This window comes from Rhamphochromis sp. 'chilingali' (assembly GCF_963969265.1).
Source record: "Rhamphochromis sp. 'chilingali' genome assembly, chromosome: 15".
In the NCBI taxonomy this organism is placed as follows: Eukaryota; Metazoa; Chordata; class Actinopteri; order Cichliformes; family Cichlidae; genus Rhamphochromis; species Rhamphochromis sp. 'chilingali'.
Window position 1 is genome coordinate 32,058,021 of NC_137942.1, and position 18,446 is coordinate 32,076,466.

At 38.6% G+C, this 18,446-nt stretch overlaps 1 pseudogene across 1 annotated transcript in view; it reads right to left on the reverse strand.

Annotated features, from left to right (window-relative positions):
* LOC308411969 (beta-1,4 N-acetylgalactosaminyltransferase 2-like) overlaps window positions 1–16,654 on the reverse strand; it is a 33,537-nt pseudogene extending 16,883 nt beyond the window's left edge. The window contains exons 1-8 of the transcript XR_013974705.1: window positions 16,584–16,654; window positions 7,153–7,280; window positions 6,074–6,223; window positions 5,672–5,778; window positions 3,625–3,662; window positions 2,119–2,185; window positions 1,634–1,747; window positions 1,356–1,442 (exon numbers count right to left, since the gene is read on the reverse strand). The product of XR_013974705.1 is annotated as a beta-1,4 N-acetylgalactosaminyltransferase 2-like (transcript). The remainder of the gene's footprint in view (window positions 1–1,355; window positions 1,443–1,633; window positions 1,748–2,118; window positions 2,186–3,624; window positions 3,663–5,671; window positions 5,779–6,073; window positions 6,224–7,152; window positions 7,281–16,583) is intronic.
* Between the last annotated feature and the right edge of the window lie 1,792 nt (window positions 16,655–18,446).

Here is an 18,446-nt window from a genome sequence, read left to right on the forward strand (position 1 = left end):
TTTCTGTCTCTTACAGAGAAAGGAACAGACACCAGACGAGGTCACAGATATACGAGGATCCTTCGCAGCAGAGACAGACACAGTGACTGCCGAGACACCAAATGGGTTCAAGTGTCATGGCGTTTTGGGCTCCAGCTAGTCACCTCAAAAGGATGGATCCCATAAACACAGCAATAACCATGAAGGGGTTGGCGGAAATCCAGGAACACCAGACCAACGAGGTTCGAGAGGCTCTTGGTAAAAAGGGGGACACGTTCCTGTTCCTTTTTCTGGGGGATACACAGGACACACAGGACCCGAGGATACACAGATCGTTGTTTGAAATCGGGGCAGAATAATCCCCTGATCTGTGCAACGACTGAAGGGTTGTCTAACCCCTGAGGTTGAAGAAAGAAGAGCAGAGGATCACCCAACTGGATGACACTGGTGGCTGCAGCAATAAAATAAAGGCTAAAAGCTCCTTGGACAGAGGTTCTAGTCTGAGTACGTCTGAAGGGTATAAGGTAGCACCAAATAAAGCTGTGGGAGAACTGGGGAGTGTCATCTGTACCTGCTATTGTTGGAATAATAGTTTTTCTTTCATCTGAACTGCGCAAACACAGAGGTCATCTCACATATGGTTCGCCCAACAGGGGGACAAAGGACCTAAGGGGTAAGAAGAAATGACCCGGCAACACTGGATTACAGGGTGTAGGTGAGCTCTTTATTCTAAAGAGCTCATCAGGGGGAGTGTGAGATTATAATATTATTTTATGCCATGTTAGACCCCTAATTAAAGATTGTGAATTATTATGTAGTTTTAGTTTGCATTATTCTCCTGAATTAGAAGAAGGTGGTAACTATTGCATTTGTTAAACTGATTTGCATTACATTAGACTGCTGATTTATTGGGAATGAATGATATTGTTATATGATGCATTATACTGCTGAGTTATAAGAAATACTGTTCGCAGAAAGTCATCGCCTTATTTGTCTGATTAGAAGAGAACAGAATATGCTGGAGTTTTCTGCCCCATCTCAGCAGGAGCAGATAAACGGCGAGCCAAGGTCGTAGCTTAGGCGCCGTGTGAGAGAAAAGAATGTGAATGTTTAGGCTTTTATGATTAGATGGGGGCCACTAGAGGCTATAAGAGTTTGATCAATGCTCCACTATTTTGAGATCTGATGCTGTCTGCGTACGGTGTCCATCTCCCACGTGTGTGATCATTAAAATCATCGTTTGACTCAACCCGGCCGGACCAGTGTTGTTATTGTGGTTTTTCCTCTTGTATCCATCCCCAATATTTGAATCCGTAACAGCACTTACAAATAATAAGCATTTCATGACTGAATCTTGGTAAAAAGCGCACTCCTACCTGTCCCTATGTCGTACAGGACTGGTATATGAGGCTGTTTGATGGCAATGGGGAACACCGCTTCATGGTTTTCAAACTGGAATGTGGCTATAGAAAAAATGGAGAAAACAAAAGTAAATTAAGAAAACACTTTTCACTGTTACCTGAATCCGCCTGCATTTAATGTTAAAGATGTTAGAAGTTTACATTCAGAGCAAAGAGAAAGCCATTAACGCTCATAAACAAAAGAACATACAGATATCAAAATTTGAAATTGTAGGTCATTTATCATTTCTTACCAAGGTCTCCAGTGTTTATATGGTAGATAGTGCTGGTATACGACACTTTGGCCAGCAGGTTGTTGAGGATTACCAGGTTATTGGATTCAATTATCAGTTTGTTCTCACCAGAACCTGTGAATTAATAAAAAAATCAAGAATTTCACAACAGTCTTACAATAACTTGGTTAATATGTTAATGTGTAAGAGCCAAGCAACTTCGTTTTGTGTTGTAATGATCGTATAACATAGTATGACTATCATACATGATACTCAATTTTTACGTGTCTAAAGCAGTGTGAAAGTTTGCTTAGCCAGATCAGCTTTACCCATATTTGCTTGACGACCACTAGGAAAAGGAAACATTTTTACTGACCCTTCCATGAAACAGGAGAGTTGGGCTAAAAAGAACACATCATCAAATGCCCCATACACCTTAGAATTTAAACTATTTAATTTTTTCACCAGTTTATAAATAAACTTTAGTCCTGACAGTCAATTCTCACCTTTAACTGTCACGTCTTGATGTTGTATTTCAGTTGTGAGGATGCCTTTAGACACACTTAAGACCACCTACAACAAAAAGACCTCAATAATGTGAAGCAGAATATTGATACCTATACAATCATCTAAACAATAATAGCTACACTAAGCTGTATATGAAACAGGCTTAAGTTACTCTGATTTTCTTAGGTATTGCAGATTGAACTATGTCTTAACTATATACCCTTACTGGTACAGTGTGCAGATAGTGCAGAACACAGGTTTCACAATCAGGTTTCACAATCAGAAAGCATTTCAATGAAAATCATGTTTGTTATGAAATATTTGATAACAATGGAATGCCTTTGGCTATGGAGGTACAGAAGGTCATCTGCTAATTGGAAGGTTGGTCGGTTGATCCATGGCTGTTCCTGTTTGCATGCCAAATATCCTTGGGCAAAAGACTGACCCCAAGGTGCTCTCCAACTCTCTCAGAGTGTGAACGTTAAAGCATAGCGTTCTTGTGTGAATGGGCAGATTAGGCATGTTTTATAAAGAACTTTGAGTGCTCTAGAAGAGTAGAAGGCGCTATATAAGAAACACTACAAATGCCTATGGGAATATCTACTAATTTGATATATGAGGAAAATGAGGAAAATAACATGGAAACTGATGCTAGTTTTTTTTAAATGACACTACTGCTAAATATCCTTTATGATCACTGAGATTGAACTAAAATCACATGACATGTTTAAGACCTGGTGTGGGCAGGCCTTTTTAGAAAGCTGTTTCTGATTTTGCTGATTATGTATACCAATCTATTTGCTACAAAGTTACCAAGTTATTTGAATAATAGTATGCAATATTTTATGTAGTCCATGCCATAAAATCAATCTTGGCAAACTGAGATTAATATATTAGATTAGCAAGATTAACACCAAGATGGCTGCTGTAAAATAATAATGATATAAAAAAAAAAAACACGTGTCTTGTCCATAATCAGTTTTGCAAAATTATCAATGTAATTTTTTTCTGTCCTTGTTTCACAAAGAGAAGGATCCAAGCTAGCATCAGCTGTAGGATCACAATCGTTGCATTTAATGACATTTAGGGATTTGAAAGTTAAATACATCAGAATCCCCCTTGAAGTGTGAACTTTACACTTTCAGCAGCCATCTTGATTAGACCAGGCAACATCTACTATGCTTTACCATCAGTTAGATATGAAAGCTTGTTTCCACCACTGAAAAAAGTATTAATGAATTGATACTTTTTGGCAACTGATTGGCAAAAATGATACAATTTTGAGTTATCTCAGAATTGTGACTTTTTCTCAGAAGTTAATACGATGAAAATGCCTAACTTGAAATTTTGAGATAATAACACAAAATTTTAAGATGACCAATTTGACTTTAAGACCATCATTCTTACTCATAGATGATCGTTTTTTGTTTTTTTGTGGTGGAAATAAGCTTCCATAGTGGCATCAGTGTCAGAAATCCCCAACTCATCTGTGATGTCACACCAACCTTGTAGCTCTTTCTTTTTTCTGCATGCAGCCCTAAAGCTGGAAATGAAATCAGTTCTTTCATGAGAAGACACATAATTAACTCAAATTTAGAGTTTACAACAAGACTAAACTTTGCAAAGCAAGTAGATTAGGTAAGGCAAATGGTTTGGGGTATCCAGATTTATGTTTTCTAAAAAGTGTTTCACACATTCATACAGTGCTTTAGACTCTATAGTTTAAACACTTTACCTCGCATGCATGTTCACTTAAGAACCACCTGGTAATCTAATAAGCATTTTTTTGGGCAGTGGGAAGGAGCCAAAAAAATCATGAGAAAACCTACACAGGCCCAGGGTACAGTGAACATTCTAGGAGAACATGGAAAACCCCACGATCCTCTATATAGAAATCACTTAAGCCACAGATCAAAGTGAGATTAATTTGGCGGTGTGACGTTGTAGCCATGCTAACCACACCTTCCCTAGCTATTTCAGTAGCTGCCAGGGCGAAGAAGAGGTGTGCAGAGTACAGCCACACAAATGCAATAAATATGTGGGGGAGCACAATAAACATGAGCTTCCCATGTTTGATCGTGCACACAGGGATTATTTTGTCCACGATCATTTCATTCAATTTAATAACAGTAAACAGTAACAAAGTGCCTTCTGAGGCCCTGGGACCATTTTTGTACATTTTAGTTTTTCAGTTACAAGCCATTTGCACTGTGTTGAATGGAATATAGCCAAATTCTCTAAAAAAAAGTTTGGCATAATTTCATTTCAAAATTCAAGTCTGACTTCCTTAAATTAGCTTCAGTGGCTAAGCTAACAATACACATCCTCTTAGAGCCCTAGGGACCATTTTTGGCCCATTGACTTCCATTATAAACGCTATTTTTCACTGCAGAATTATTACCGTTAATGTCTTGGTGATTACTTATGTCTCCGTCTCGTTTTGGTCTATGAGCCTTAGAGTTGTAATTTTTTTATTTGTCCACCGGGTGGCGCCCTTGCTCCACATTTGATCCCTGCTGGAAAACAGCGGGCTGCTTGGATAGACCTGCGGGAAACGAAGCCTCATTTCCGGCGTGCAGCAGCGGCTTCGCCCGCTGATCGGGCGGGACCATTTTTCGGTCCCTAGGACCGTTAGAGGGTGCTTTTTTTTTTTTTAGTCAACAGGAAATGACGTATTTGTTGTCACGTGGTATCGGACGTGTGGGCTGGAAAAAGCAGTCCCCGGTGATCGTGCCCCGGTGATCGTCGCGACTTACCCCGGCAACATGCACTTATTTCGGCCTAGAGGAGGAGCATTTGCCGCCTGGAGACCATTTTCTGGTCCTGAAAAAAATAAATAAAAGGCGATCGAAATGACTGTTGGTGCCAATCTTTAGTCCATCTAAAGGCCTAATTATAATAACAATTGAATATTACCTCAAATGTTTTTTTTGGAAAATATTCAAGTTTTATGTTTTTTGGGGCAAAAAAAGCAGTGCGCTCATGTGACGAAACCGGGATATAAAGGGTTAAAATCCGCGAAATGTAATTAAAACTTGACATGAATATTTCAAGGAGAAGTAGGTCTAAAAGATTGGCTAATTTAAAGTGGAATATATAAATTTTTTATAGCACTTTTTTGGGCGTGGTCGATTAGGACCGATAGTGTGTGCATTTTATGAAATGCGCTCCTGCAAAAAAAATAAAAGGCGATCGAAATGACTGTTGGTGCCAATCTTTGCTCCATCTAAAGGCCTAATTATAATAACAAACAAATATTACTTCAAATGTTTTTTTTGGAAAATATTTAGTTTTTTGTTTTTTGGGGCTAAAAAAACAGGGCGCTCATGTAATAAAACTGGGATTTAAAGGGTTAAAACAATGAAAATATAATTAAAACTTTATATGAATATTTCAGGGAGAAGTAGTTTTAAAAGACTGACCAATTTAAAGTGGAAAAAAATATGAATATATAATCTTTTTATTGCACTTTTGGGGCGGGACCATTTTTGGTCCCCAGGGCTCTAAAGGGATGCATTTTTAAGGGTCAGCGAAGGGTTAAGCCCAGTATACCTGGTATGACAGTGGAGGTCAAAGGCTGCACTGTGTAACCCTGGATAGGATACTGCAGAGGAGAGTTAGGCAAGGCAAACAACAGTCTGGACAGTACTGAAGTTGTCCTGTTGAAGAGACGAGGTGTGAGCAGAGGAAAAGACAGATTACCTTCTTGACTTATAACATGAAATACAATTGCTCAATTTCTGTCATTTATATTTGACACACACACACACACACACACACACACACACACACACACACACACACACACACACACACACACACACACACACACACACACACACAGTAGACGATTAAATGGTCAAAACCCACAAGTTTTATACTGCTGTTCAATTCATGACATGCTGATGCTTTGGAAAATAAAATTTTCCAGCATTCTATCCATGGAGCTGGTACCTGTTTTTGTTCAGCTGAAACTCCCTAGCTCGTCGCTGCTTTAGCTCCTCACTTTGCTCCTTAGGGAGGTGATCTTTTAGGATATATGAGTCTTGAGGACAGGTGCAGGAACCAGGTAGAGGTCTGGTCACAGATGACCTGGAAACATGGCTGTAGGATAAAGATGCTGAAGAATGGCTGTTATATAGAAGTCCTGTATGGTTAGCACTCCATTCTTTAATACATTCAGTGTTTGATTAGTTTGCTGTTTAGTTTCTAAAGACCCAACCTAGGGAAGTTCAACTTGATCTCTTCTCTAACTCCAAATCATAATGTCATCTGCAATCATCCAAATCCATGTAAACTCCTGGCAGGCCTCATCCATCAGACTATCCATCACCATTGCAAACAGTGGAAGGAGCTCAGAGCTCATCCCTGATATATTCCTATCCCCACATTGAACGCTTCAGTCACTCCAACCGCACACCTCACAGGTGTCCCACTGTCTTCATACACATGCTTCTCTGTCCTCATTAAATACAAAACTTTCTCTCTCAGCATCCTATCATGTTTTCTTTCACATCATAAAAGACACAGTGCAACTCTTTGACAGATTGACCTCCTATATAATTCTCCATCATCAACCATCCAAATACTTTTTGAGGCACTTGATATAGTTTGCAGGTATATTTGAATGGACATGCAAGACAAAGCAGGTTATAAAAAGTGTGTTTCATGGTATTGATATTGACTACCTGTGCCTGCCTGTCATTGCTTTCATTATTGTTGAAACTACTAATATGAATATGAAAAAGGATGGTATTTCTTTGATCATTCTAAACAATTTATTTTAGAAATACTGCTAAAAAATATCAAATGTTACATAGAATAAATTAGAAGCAGGCAGAATTCATATCCACACACAGAGAGTTGGTTTCCAAAAGTTGATTCTGTTCATCTGGACGTAGCGTTTTGTGGGAGAAACATTTTGTCACTCATCCAAGTGACTTCTTCAGTCTCAGCTGACTGCAGGTTGGGGAAACCTGCAGTTTAGTTACCTGGATGATTGAGCATGCATCAAGACAGAGAGTTTGTTATACCTTCGTTCTGGTGTAGTGGGAGTGATGTTGGGTGGCTCTCCACGATATTTACTAAAATCTATGAAATAGAACGCCATCAGGATCATCAGGCAAACAGCAAAAAGCAGCTGAAATCTGTTGAAAAACATCTGTGGAGACAGACATACGCAAAAGCACTAATGTTATAGAAAGTTAACAGAGCCCTGAGCCTGGTTCTGTTGCAGATTTCTTCCTGTTAAAAGGGAGTTTTTCCTTCCCACTGTCGCCAAAGTGCTTGCTCATAGGGGGTCATATGATTGTTGGGTTTTTCTCTGTATGTATTATTGTAGGGTCTACCTTACAAGGTAAAGCACCTTGAGGCGATTTTTGTTGTGATTTGGCGCTGTATGAATAAAACTGAAGTGAACTGAAGCTTGCCTATTCTGCTTGATTTTAATAATATGATGCCTTCAACTGTCAAGTTATGCATACTTGTTATTTTAGTAATATTTTACTATTTTACTATTTAGTTGTAAGTTTTCCTTGAATGTTTTGAAAAGTGCCTATAAAAAATAAATAAAATGTATTATTATTATTATTATTATTATTATTATTATTATTATTATTATTATTATTATTATTATTATTATTATTATATTGGACTCAAAGCACATGCTTTCAGTGCAGTAGCTTTCTTTTAGTGCAGTATTTGATTGCTCCTTGGCAGAATCCTCTACCTCTAATTCAAATGAGTCTTTTCTAAGTAAAGGGTACATCTGACTTAGAATAAGTACTTATTACATTACTTAGCCATGAGTGTAAATAAACTACACTAAAAATTCTGTCAACTTGCAACAATATCAGGAACAGAAGCGATTGTAATGGGTTCCAGTTAAAGCCAGAAAAACTGGTTTAAGATGTGACTGCTTTTGTCTATAGTGTAAGGCATCCCCTCCTTTTATAAACAGGAAGGACAATCAGTGAGAAAGACAGAGAAAGCTCCTCTGCCTGGCTCCTCAGAGAAACCCAAAATAAGGGTGAAGAACACGTGAACATAAGAATTTTCAAATTCTGCTAATTGTGTGGATGTAAAATCTGATATATAAAAATCATATAATATTGAATTCAACACAATTCATTTAAAAACAATGATGAGACATTGACAAACAAACATATTCCTCTCCACTGGGGATGGACAATGTAACGTAATCTCAAAGCCTCATGTTGAGGTACTGTCTAAAAAATAGCAGTCAACAAATACTATTTCCATTTCTGACTACAAGGTCAATACACATAAAACTATTCTTGTTTCATCATATACAGATTAGGAATGTTTTTCACGAAATCAGAATATGCATACTAGCAGCTGCCTCTTCTCTCACTCACAAAATGCCTGTTATGGAGGAACAGAAACCTGAGAAACATTGAAAACAATGTGTTTGTGCTTGTCACAACAAGACTTACGAGAGTACTGTGGAGCAGGGAAATTATTTTACTGCTATTGTTAAATAATTGTCATCATTACCATTGCATTAATAATATAATCTGGAGTTTATATTGCATTCAGGGGTTGAACAGTGTGTCTTTCAGAAAGGCTAAAAGTAACAGGACAGGAAACAGGCTTGGAGAGTTTTGCAGAAGTGGAAGTTATTTTGAGCAGCAGGCTAAGACGAGGCTTTAACAATGTAACAGATAGCTTTAAGAAGGCCTTAAGCAGTTATGACTATTTTATACACAATGCATATCTGTGCTTATTTGAGTTGATGTTCAGGTTCATTAATGGTCTTAAGCTTCATCTAGTGAGAGTGTCTAGATGATCCATGCTGAGGGAAAACTAGAACATAGAAGGAATTGCAATACATGCTTACAAAACACTTATATATCAGATCATTTTATATTAAGCTTTTAGTAGGGGTTCTTGATTAAAACATTTATTTAGTAGAAGACATACATATAGTCTCAGTGAGCCTCTGGTCTGGTAAAAGGTCAGAAGTGCAACAGGTGAATTGAGAAAGAGCATTTGAGGACGAGACACAGACAGTAGGTGAAGAGGTGACACAAAGAGCATGTGAGGTCAACACATACACACACACATGAGTTAGATTTATTTAGAGGAGAGATTAGTCATGTCTCGGCAAGAAAGAGGAACAATTCACTTTAAGACAAGAACGGAAAGTACCAGCCATGAAAATAGAAGATGATCTTCTGGGTGAAAAGCTATTGTGGTGTTGATCTGATCTATGTATAAAATGTATCTGTGACGCATGAAGGGGCGTCAGTAAATCAAACCCTGATGCTATAAAATATCTGTTTATGCTTTGATTAAGTCGGAGATCACTTGCTGTCGGCGTACAGAGTATCTTCCCACACGTGTGTTCATTAAAATCATTGTTTGACCAAGACCTTCTGGACCATGGGTGGTTTGTACTCTCCCTCCTCAATTTTGAACCTTAACATTTGGGGGCTTCGTCCGGTGGTTGAGGAGGGAGGATTGGAGGTTTAGATGGAGAAATTTGGTGGTCTCTGAGGTGGTCTGACGGGCAGACATGAATTCCAGTGGTCGAAGTGAGTGGGCATAAGCCGGCTTATCCAAAAGGTAAGGCACTACCTGTTGAATTATTTCCAAAGTGTGCCAAATTGGACATGATAAAATTTAAGTCTACTCACTGAAGTTACTGGTGGATGTCTGTTTTGATTTTGATGAAAAATCTCATGAGTTGAAGCAGTTAGAGTTCTGCTAAGAAGAAATGAAAGCAGTTAAGAGTCTGATAAGAAAAGTTTAAATACTGGGTTGAAGTCCCAAAGAAATTGAGTTAGAGTCTCAAGTAGTTTGGTAGGGAATTGGTTATTTTGTAGGTTAGAGTCCAAATTTGGTCATAAGAGTGGACCTGAGCGGTCATTTTGTGAGTTGGAGTCTCCATTGACCACTAGGTTGCATCTGCCTCAGTTATACACTTGTTTTGGGTGTTGATTGTTGTTTCAAAGTATTATAAATTATTTTAGAACGGAACCGTGGGGGTTCTAGGAAGCGCAGTGCTCAGAGGTAACGCTTGCCAATGCCAAGGACGCTTAGGCATTGTCCTCGAAGAGGGATAGTCAGTTGGTCACTGTGGAGTTTGGGGCACTCCAGAATCACTAGGAGTTAGAGTCTCCTTACCGTTTGGAACGGTAGTCTGCGCTTTTTTGGACAGGAGAAGTTGGACTTCGGGCATGTAACTTTAACTTAACACTTTGGGGTAAGCCTTGGCTGTGAAACGCCAAAATTAGAGCTTCAGGCAAAGTTTGGGTTGGTTGACGCTTTTAAATTGAGTTAGGGATTTTAGAGATGAGGCCAGAAACAGTTAAAGTCTTGATACTGGTTAATTGGTCGCAAAAAACTCAGGGAGTTTATCCGCTGGGCGGTTATTTTAAATTTGTCTAAATTGTGTAGGCGCTAAAGCTGACAGATCTGACAGTGGTTGTAAATATAAGATGTCTTTGTAATATAAAATAAGAGATCTCTGTGTGAAAGGAGTCTGAGGCAATGCTGGAGCTATTTTTAGACGGTGTGTGTGTGAGTGAAAATGCAAATGAGTAAGCAGTGAACTGTTTAAGCCACAGTTGGTTTTACAAATACTGCTGCAAACATTGTAGAGTGTGTGTTTAAAATGCCATTTATGTTTATTAGAGGACTATAAATAAAGTTTTGAGTTGCCGTAGTGGATGTATAGTAATTGACTGAGTTTGGATGTAGATATATAAATATATTGAGTGCACTGTATATACTTAAGACTAACACATCACTTTCAGTAGTAACTTTTCTCCAGCATTAGTTGCTGGTGTGTTTTATTTTTAATTTCTTGTGTGTGCGGTGAGAATTAATGGAGGTTTCAATTTTTTGTTTGTTTGTTTTTTACTTGCTCTTTTTGATTATGACAAGCATGTCTAAAATACTCTTAGGAAAGTGTGTTTTGAGTTATATTCCTCAACTCTGGTCACACTTTAAGTGTGAATGCGGTGACTAGAAGGTTTTAAATGATGAATAAAGGTGTGAGAGGTATTTCTTTGGTGATGTAAAGTAGGATGTTTTAAAGTTTGAAAGTGTTTTTAATTTGAGAGAGGCATGAGTGATGTTATAAGAGTTTGAGTTTCTTTTTCTTTCAGTTTAAAAACACATAAGTACATACACTTGGTACACCTGTTTACTCTTTGACTTTATTAAAACAGACGGTGTATTTGAGTTTGAATTTCAGTAATTGTATGTTGATATGGTAATTTAGTTTTATGTTAGGTGAAGGAGATGTCCATCTCTGCGTCTTGCAGGATTGAAAGTGAAAGTTGAAGGTTGTGATGTGAATGCTGTGAGTACGCGATTTGAATGATTCTGTGTGAGGTGTACAAAATACTAAATAATAATAACACTATGAAAGTTGATAGTAGAGTGAGTGCAAGGTGATGTGTGAACAGAGGAAGTCTGAGAGAGAAGTGTGTGCGTAGGCAAAATGCAGAGTGTGTGCGCGAAATAAGGGAGTATTGTTTTTACGTCAAGATTTAGTAGAATTAAAGTAGAACGTTACAAACAAACAGATAAAAAGTAAAATGAAGAGAGAAAATAACTGACAATTACATTAATGAATAGAAAACACACATACACAAAGTGCCATATGTGAAATTATTCTAGGAAGGAGTCAGAAGTGAGATAGTTTAATATAAGATGCAATGAAGGAAGCAGCTTACACTCCTTTAATTTCCAGAGCCAGTGTGTTCCCTCCCCTGCCCACTTGGGCCCCGTATCAGGCGAGTATGGAAGGCTGGATAGCCCATGACGGGTAAGATCCCACCTCGAAACCCTGGGACAACCTAAGGCAGGCACAGTCACGATTACTCGGCTTCAGTAAGAAGACGGGACCTGACGGGTAAAGCCGCTGGGCTGAGGCAGAGGGGGTAAGTGGCAAGTGGAGCCCTACCTTCTGGCTGAGGACAAGGAATGCTGCTATTTAAGGTAGGAAATCAGAATTTGGGTTAGTAAATTTGGGGAGGAGAAAATTGACTGTTTAAAGGCAAAATTATGAAGGAGTCTGACACACTGCAAAAGCAACATATGCAAATTTACACACACAAACAGAAAATGCATTAACCTTATAAAGACAAGACAAGCTCATGGAGTTTAATGCATAGACACTGATTAAACCTGGCTAAGAACACAAACATATGCAATGAAGAACAGCTTGCTATTTTGTATGAATGATACAATGGTGTGAATGTTTAATTAAATGCATTTGAGTTTGTAATTGAGGAATAGAAGAAGCCATATGACAAAGGGAATGAGTTATGTAAACAAAAAGTGATTAAAGTAGTTTTAAAAGAGTGACTTAGGAGTGCTCTCTCGTACTGAGTGATCAAAACCAGTGATCACTGTAGAAAGAAATAAAATGATTTAATGAGTTGGGAATGTTTAAACATATGTTTCTGTTGTTACAGCTTTTTGAGAGATGACTCAGTATGCACATTAGCTGGAGTGAGTGGTGACGTAGGAGCTTCCTGTATGTGTGTGACTGAGGAAGTGACTTTCAGAAGAGGAAGCATGGCAGACAAGAGAAGTACAGAGTTGGGTAGGAAATTTATAGTTTAGTGATATGTTGTTGTAAGGGGGTCTTATGCTGAATGTAAGTATGTTAAAGGGGGTGATTTTTGTGTGCAAATTGTGTGGTTTTAATGAGACTTTCGGTGTATTGAGGAGGTGAAATTATGTGGTGGCAAAACTTTTGTGTGTTTAAGGTTCGGGTTGTTGTTGTTTTTGTTTTTAATAGAGGGAGTTTTAGGAAACATGGACATGTCTAAAAATTGGGCCCATTATTTTGTAACAGTGCACTTAAAGAAAACCTGCCAGGTGATTTTGTTTTGTTTTTATGAGCTAACAATCAGCTCTATTTTTTTTTTCATTTCTGTTTTAAGGAGGCCTGCAACAGTGAATAACGGCGCTGAAAATTCTCGGGAGGAGCAAATATAAGGGGGCTTTCCAGATTACAATTGGCTGAGGAGAAAGCTACCTGGGGACTATTCAGGTCGTAAGTCCCTGTAAAAAGGATTTTATGCGAGTCAATCCAGTCCAAAAGCATAAAGAAATATTTTCCTATGGAAAATAAAAAATGACTGAGCTCATTTTGCTGAGGGTGGAGAATCTGGCGCGGGACGCTCCACTATTAGCAAATATATGGTGTGACTGCATGTGAATGTGTGACTGGATGAAGGTGTGGATGAATACATGTGGACAGACAAATTTGCTTTTACCAGAGAAAATTTCTGTTTTGTTTTGTTGACTGGGGTTAGATTATGGGATTATAGTATATTGTTGGGAGAATGCCAAATGTTAAAGGGGAAACATTTTGATGTAACTCAGTTACCATTAATTGTAGAAACACATGACTGATAATTGTTCTGTTTTAAGTTTATTTGTAAGATATAGATTGGAACATGAGTGGGCAATACTGAGCATTTTTAAGTTTTGTATAGTATCTTGACACATGAAATGTATCAAGATAAAGGGGGGTTTAGGGTGTATTAATTTAATTGTTTAATAATTTAGGATCATTTTAGGACTTTTGGGGTTTTTGATCATTTGGATATGGTAAAACTGAAACTGTTATTTTTAAGTTAAGGTTAAAGGATTAAAGTGAACTTGTCACGGTTTGTGGGGCAAGCCGTGTGGAGTTGTAGAAAAGGACCCAAAAGGCGGCAGCTCTGGTGCAGGTGAATATTTATTTACAACGGTGGGCACAAAATAGCACTGGTGGAAAAACAAGAAACCGGAAACCTAAACTGGGTAAGCTAATAACACAAACCAGAAACGAGGATGCAGGGAGGTCCGGGGAAATACACAAGAGACGCAGGGAGACCGAGGGGAAACAACACAGACGAACCAGCAACTACCATAACAGAAGACGCAACTTAAATACACCCAGAGAACACAGGGAGATTACACACAGGTGGGGAACACAGGTGATACTGATAAACATAACGAGACAGGGCAGGAGTGAACACAACATTACGCATACTGACGAGAGACTGTCAAAGTAAAACAGGAAGTACACAGAGGTTCAGACAGGAGGAGAGAAAGCACGGGGAGAACACAGACATAACAGGCTGGGGGAAACATGGAATAAACACAAAGAGAGACGAGAGCTCATAAATACACAGAGGGGCACAAGGGGGTAAGAGTCACAAAGGGAAAAACACTTAGGGAACACCACAACAGGACACCTCAGAAAACCTGGCCTAAATAAGGAGCGAAAATACAAGGAACCAAGAATACTGGGCCAACATGGCCCAGGACCATGACAGAACTGAATCCTGTTTAGAAGATACAATGCCGGTTTTTCAAAGCTGTGAATAATTCTTAGAGGGAAAATTAGTGAGGGTTGAAGGAGTAGAACAGCTTTGATTTCTTTTTGATTTCTAGAAGTAGTGGTTATAATGTAGGCTTACACATACAGATATTACATAGGTGGTATGTTTAGGATAAAGGGGAGAGCTTATAAATAGAAATGATTTTTATACATATTGCATTTTTTGATATGAGTTATTGAAGTTATTGAAGGATTGCACACGCTTACAGACACAGAGTTAAGAAACACACATGACAGTATTGATTCCAGGCAAAAGGCCTCAAATTCATTTAGCTTTTTAACTGAACTTAAAGAAGGACCAAAGAGGAAGGAAAGCATATATTTTGGTGAAGTCTGATAAACTAGAATTAGAAGGTATTGTTACATTAAAAGGAGCAAAATGAAATAAAAAGGCTATACCAAAACGGGTTATAACATAGGAAATGTGAGGTTAAAATGAAGTTAACACATAGGACGTTGAAGAATATATATAAATACAAGTCAATAAGTTAAGAACATAATTAGGATCATGCTTTTGATTACAGAGTCCCAAAAAGGATAAGTTAGGGAGAGGCAGGAAAAGGTGTTTTGTTTCCTTTGCAGAAGATCGATTTCGGCGACCACAGGAGGGGCGAGGATCCTGGAGATCTCGAGGCCTGCTGAACCACCAGAGAGGGACCGAGAAAACCAAAGCTTACACATGGAGTGTTCTCGAATGGGAGCTGGTTGAGCCAGAGGACGGCTAGAGAGGGTCTGAGCGAGGACACAATGTATTGCGACCTCTGGTGTTCCAGAGGTCGAGAGAGGGAGTGTGGAGCAGGGAAATTATTTTACTGCTATTGTTAAATAATTGTCATCATTACCATTGCATTAATAATATAATCTGGAGTTTATATTGCATTCAGGGGTTGAACAGTGTGTCTTTCAGAAAGGCTAAAAGTAACAGGACAGGAAACAGGCTTGGAGAGTTTTGCAGAAGTGGAAGTTATTTTGAGCAGCAGGCTAAGACGAGGCTTTAACAATGTAACAGATAGCTTTAAGAAGGCCTTAAGCAGTTATGACTATTTTATACACAATGCATATCTGTGCTTATTTGAGTTGATGTTCAGGTTCATTAATGGTCTTAAGCTTCATCTAGTGAGAGTGTCTAGATGATCCATGCTGAGGGAAAACTAGAACATAGAAGGAATTGCAATACATGCTTACAAAACACTTATATATCAGATCATTTTATATTAAGCTTTTAGTAGGGGTTCTTGATTAAAACATTTATTTAGTAGAAGACATACATATAGTCTCAGTGAGCCTCTGGTCTGGTAAAAGGTCAGAAGTGCAACAGGTGAATTGAGAAAGAGCATTTGAGGACGAGACACAGACAGTAGGTGAAGAGGTGACACAAAGAGCATGTGAGGTCAACACATACACACACACATGAGTTAGATTTATTTAGAGGAGAGATTAGTCATGTCTCGGCAAGAAAGAGGAACAATTCACTTTAAGACAAGAACGGAAAGTACCAGCCATGAAAATAGAAGATGATCTTCTGGGTGAAAAGCTATTGTGGTGTTGATCTGATCTATGTATAAAATGTATCTGTGACGCATGAAGGGGCGTCAGTAAATCAAACCCTGATGCTATAAAATATCTGTTTATGCTTTGATTAAGTCGGAGATCACTTGCTGTCGGCGTACAGAGTATCTTCCCACACGTGTGTTCATTAAAATCATTGTTTGACCAAGACCTTCTGGACCATGGGTGGTTTGTACTCTCCCTCCTCAATTTTGAACCTTAACAGTACCTCATGTTCAGCCACTACGATGAGGTAATGTGATTGCGGAGATAAACTTTAGCACCAATTTCTTCCCAGTAAAGTAAAAGTTGGCTTATAATACACAGCTTTCCTGAAAAGCAGCAGCGTTTGTCTTTCAAAAAACAAAATCCAGATATGTCAAATATCCACTAATACTTATTTTAAGACAGAGCCTGAGGGGAGTCCTGTTGCCACCTGCATGCGCACCTCAGTCAAATAGCCTTTATAGTTAAAGCGTGAATACGGTTCTCCACTATGACAAACTTCCGCCTTGTGAAAGATACAGAATTAATACAGACCTTTCCCAATGGCAGCAGGGTGTGGCTTCATGTTTGATTCTCCAAGCCTGACCAAAGGTAATTTCAATCATGTATGGGGAAAAGCAAATCCAAACATGTTAAATGTCGAGCAACACTTGTTTGAAGACAGACGACAAACCCCTTGGGGGAGTGTCTTTCCTACCTGCCTGCACACCTCTATCAAATACCCTCGGTGCTAAGGTGTAATGTACAGCCTACCTGCACCACAGACTTCCCCTTGTTGCACTGTAAAAAGAGTTCTAAAAAGAGACTATCAAAAAGCACCAGTAGACTGTAAAATCCAAAATAATACAGGTCCAAATGACTTTTACAGAAAGACAAGCAGAGATGCCATCACCCCATAAACTCATACACACACAGCGTCAACAAAACAGCTTCCTCCATGATTTATCAGTTCAAAATAAATAGGACCAGATTAAAACATACTATTTATACTGCCCATCTGCACTCTACATGGTAAATTTACCTTCCTGCGTTTCTTCCTGACTGAAGAACTGTAACATATTATTACTTCATTTGTTAAATAAATATCTACTGGATTACCAAAGATTAGCTGACAATGACAAGTGGTGAAAGACTTTTTCAAAGCATTCCTTTAGTACAGTACAACAGTACACACAAAAGTTAACACATAAAACTGTATTAATGAAAATTCTGCTTAAAATACCAAAAATAAAAATGAATTAATACTGCTTGAGCTCATTTTAAATACTTATATTCTGTTTAATGTCCAGCATCCAAGCATATGTTTGCGGTGGCTGTCCTGTGAGGACCACGTAGCTATGATAAAACAAACAAACCAAAAAGACAATTGTTCACAAGCTGAGAAGCAGAACTATCATAAATATATTAAAACACATTAATTTAAAAAAAAACAGCTGAATTAAAAGCATTGAGCTGTATGTGACATGGATAATAACCTACAGGGGGTTTGAAATATGAATGGAAAATGAAGGTGAAGCGTTGGCAAAACAGCTGGTTAAATGTAGTACGAAATCAGACTGATAGAGACATGTACATGCTTGATACAGACTGGCTAATTGTGGAGAGCCAGAGAGACCTGAAATCAGCAGGTACAATTGTGTCAAAGTAAGCAATGAGTCATGCATTCAACCACAATGGACTGCATGCACTCTCACCACCAGCGAGACTCCATGAAAGAAGAATGTTGAGCAACATTTAGACCAGCCTGTGAAATACTGGGAGAATATAGTCTGTTTTTGGATGCCATAAACATGATATTTGGTGGTCAAAGGGCACTGCATATTACCTCACCATGCCAACAGTGAAGTTTAGAGAACATCATGATGTGGGGCTGTTTTTCAGCACAGGGCACTGACATGCATTATATAACTGAAGGAAACATGAATGGAAAAAGATACCAAGACATTCTGATAGAAATTCGCCGTCCTCTACCAGGTTGATAAAGATACAACAAGGGTAGATGTTTTAGCAAGACAGTGATTTCAAACACACAGCTGAGGAAACTCTCAGGTGGTTTCAAAGAAAGAAAATAAAGCTGTTAGAATGGCTCAGCCAAACACCTGACCTGAATCCAGCTGGTGATCTATGGCAGCGGTCTCAACCTTTTTTGCGCCACGGACCGGTTTATGCCCGACAATATTTTCACGGACCGGCCTTTAAGGTGTCGCAGATAAATACAACAAAATAAAACTAGTACCGGTACCGAAAAAAAAGAAGATTTATTCATAACACACGTGAAAAGACCCAGGAAAACCGAGTTAACGATAAAAACGATAACAAAATAACGCTGAAAACCGGTAAAAACCCTGAAAACTATACATTTCACACCTGAGCCTCTACTGTCGCGGCCCGGTACCG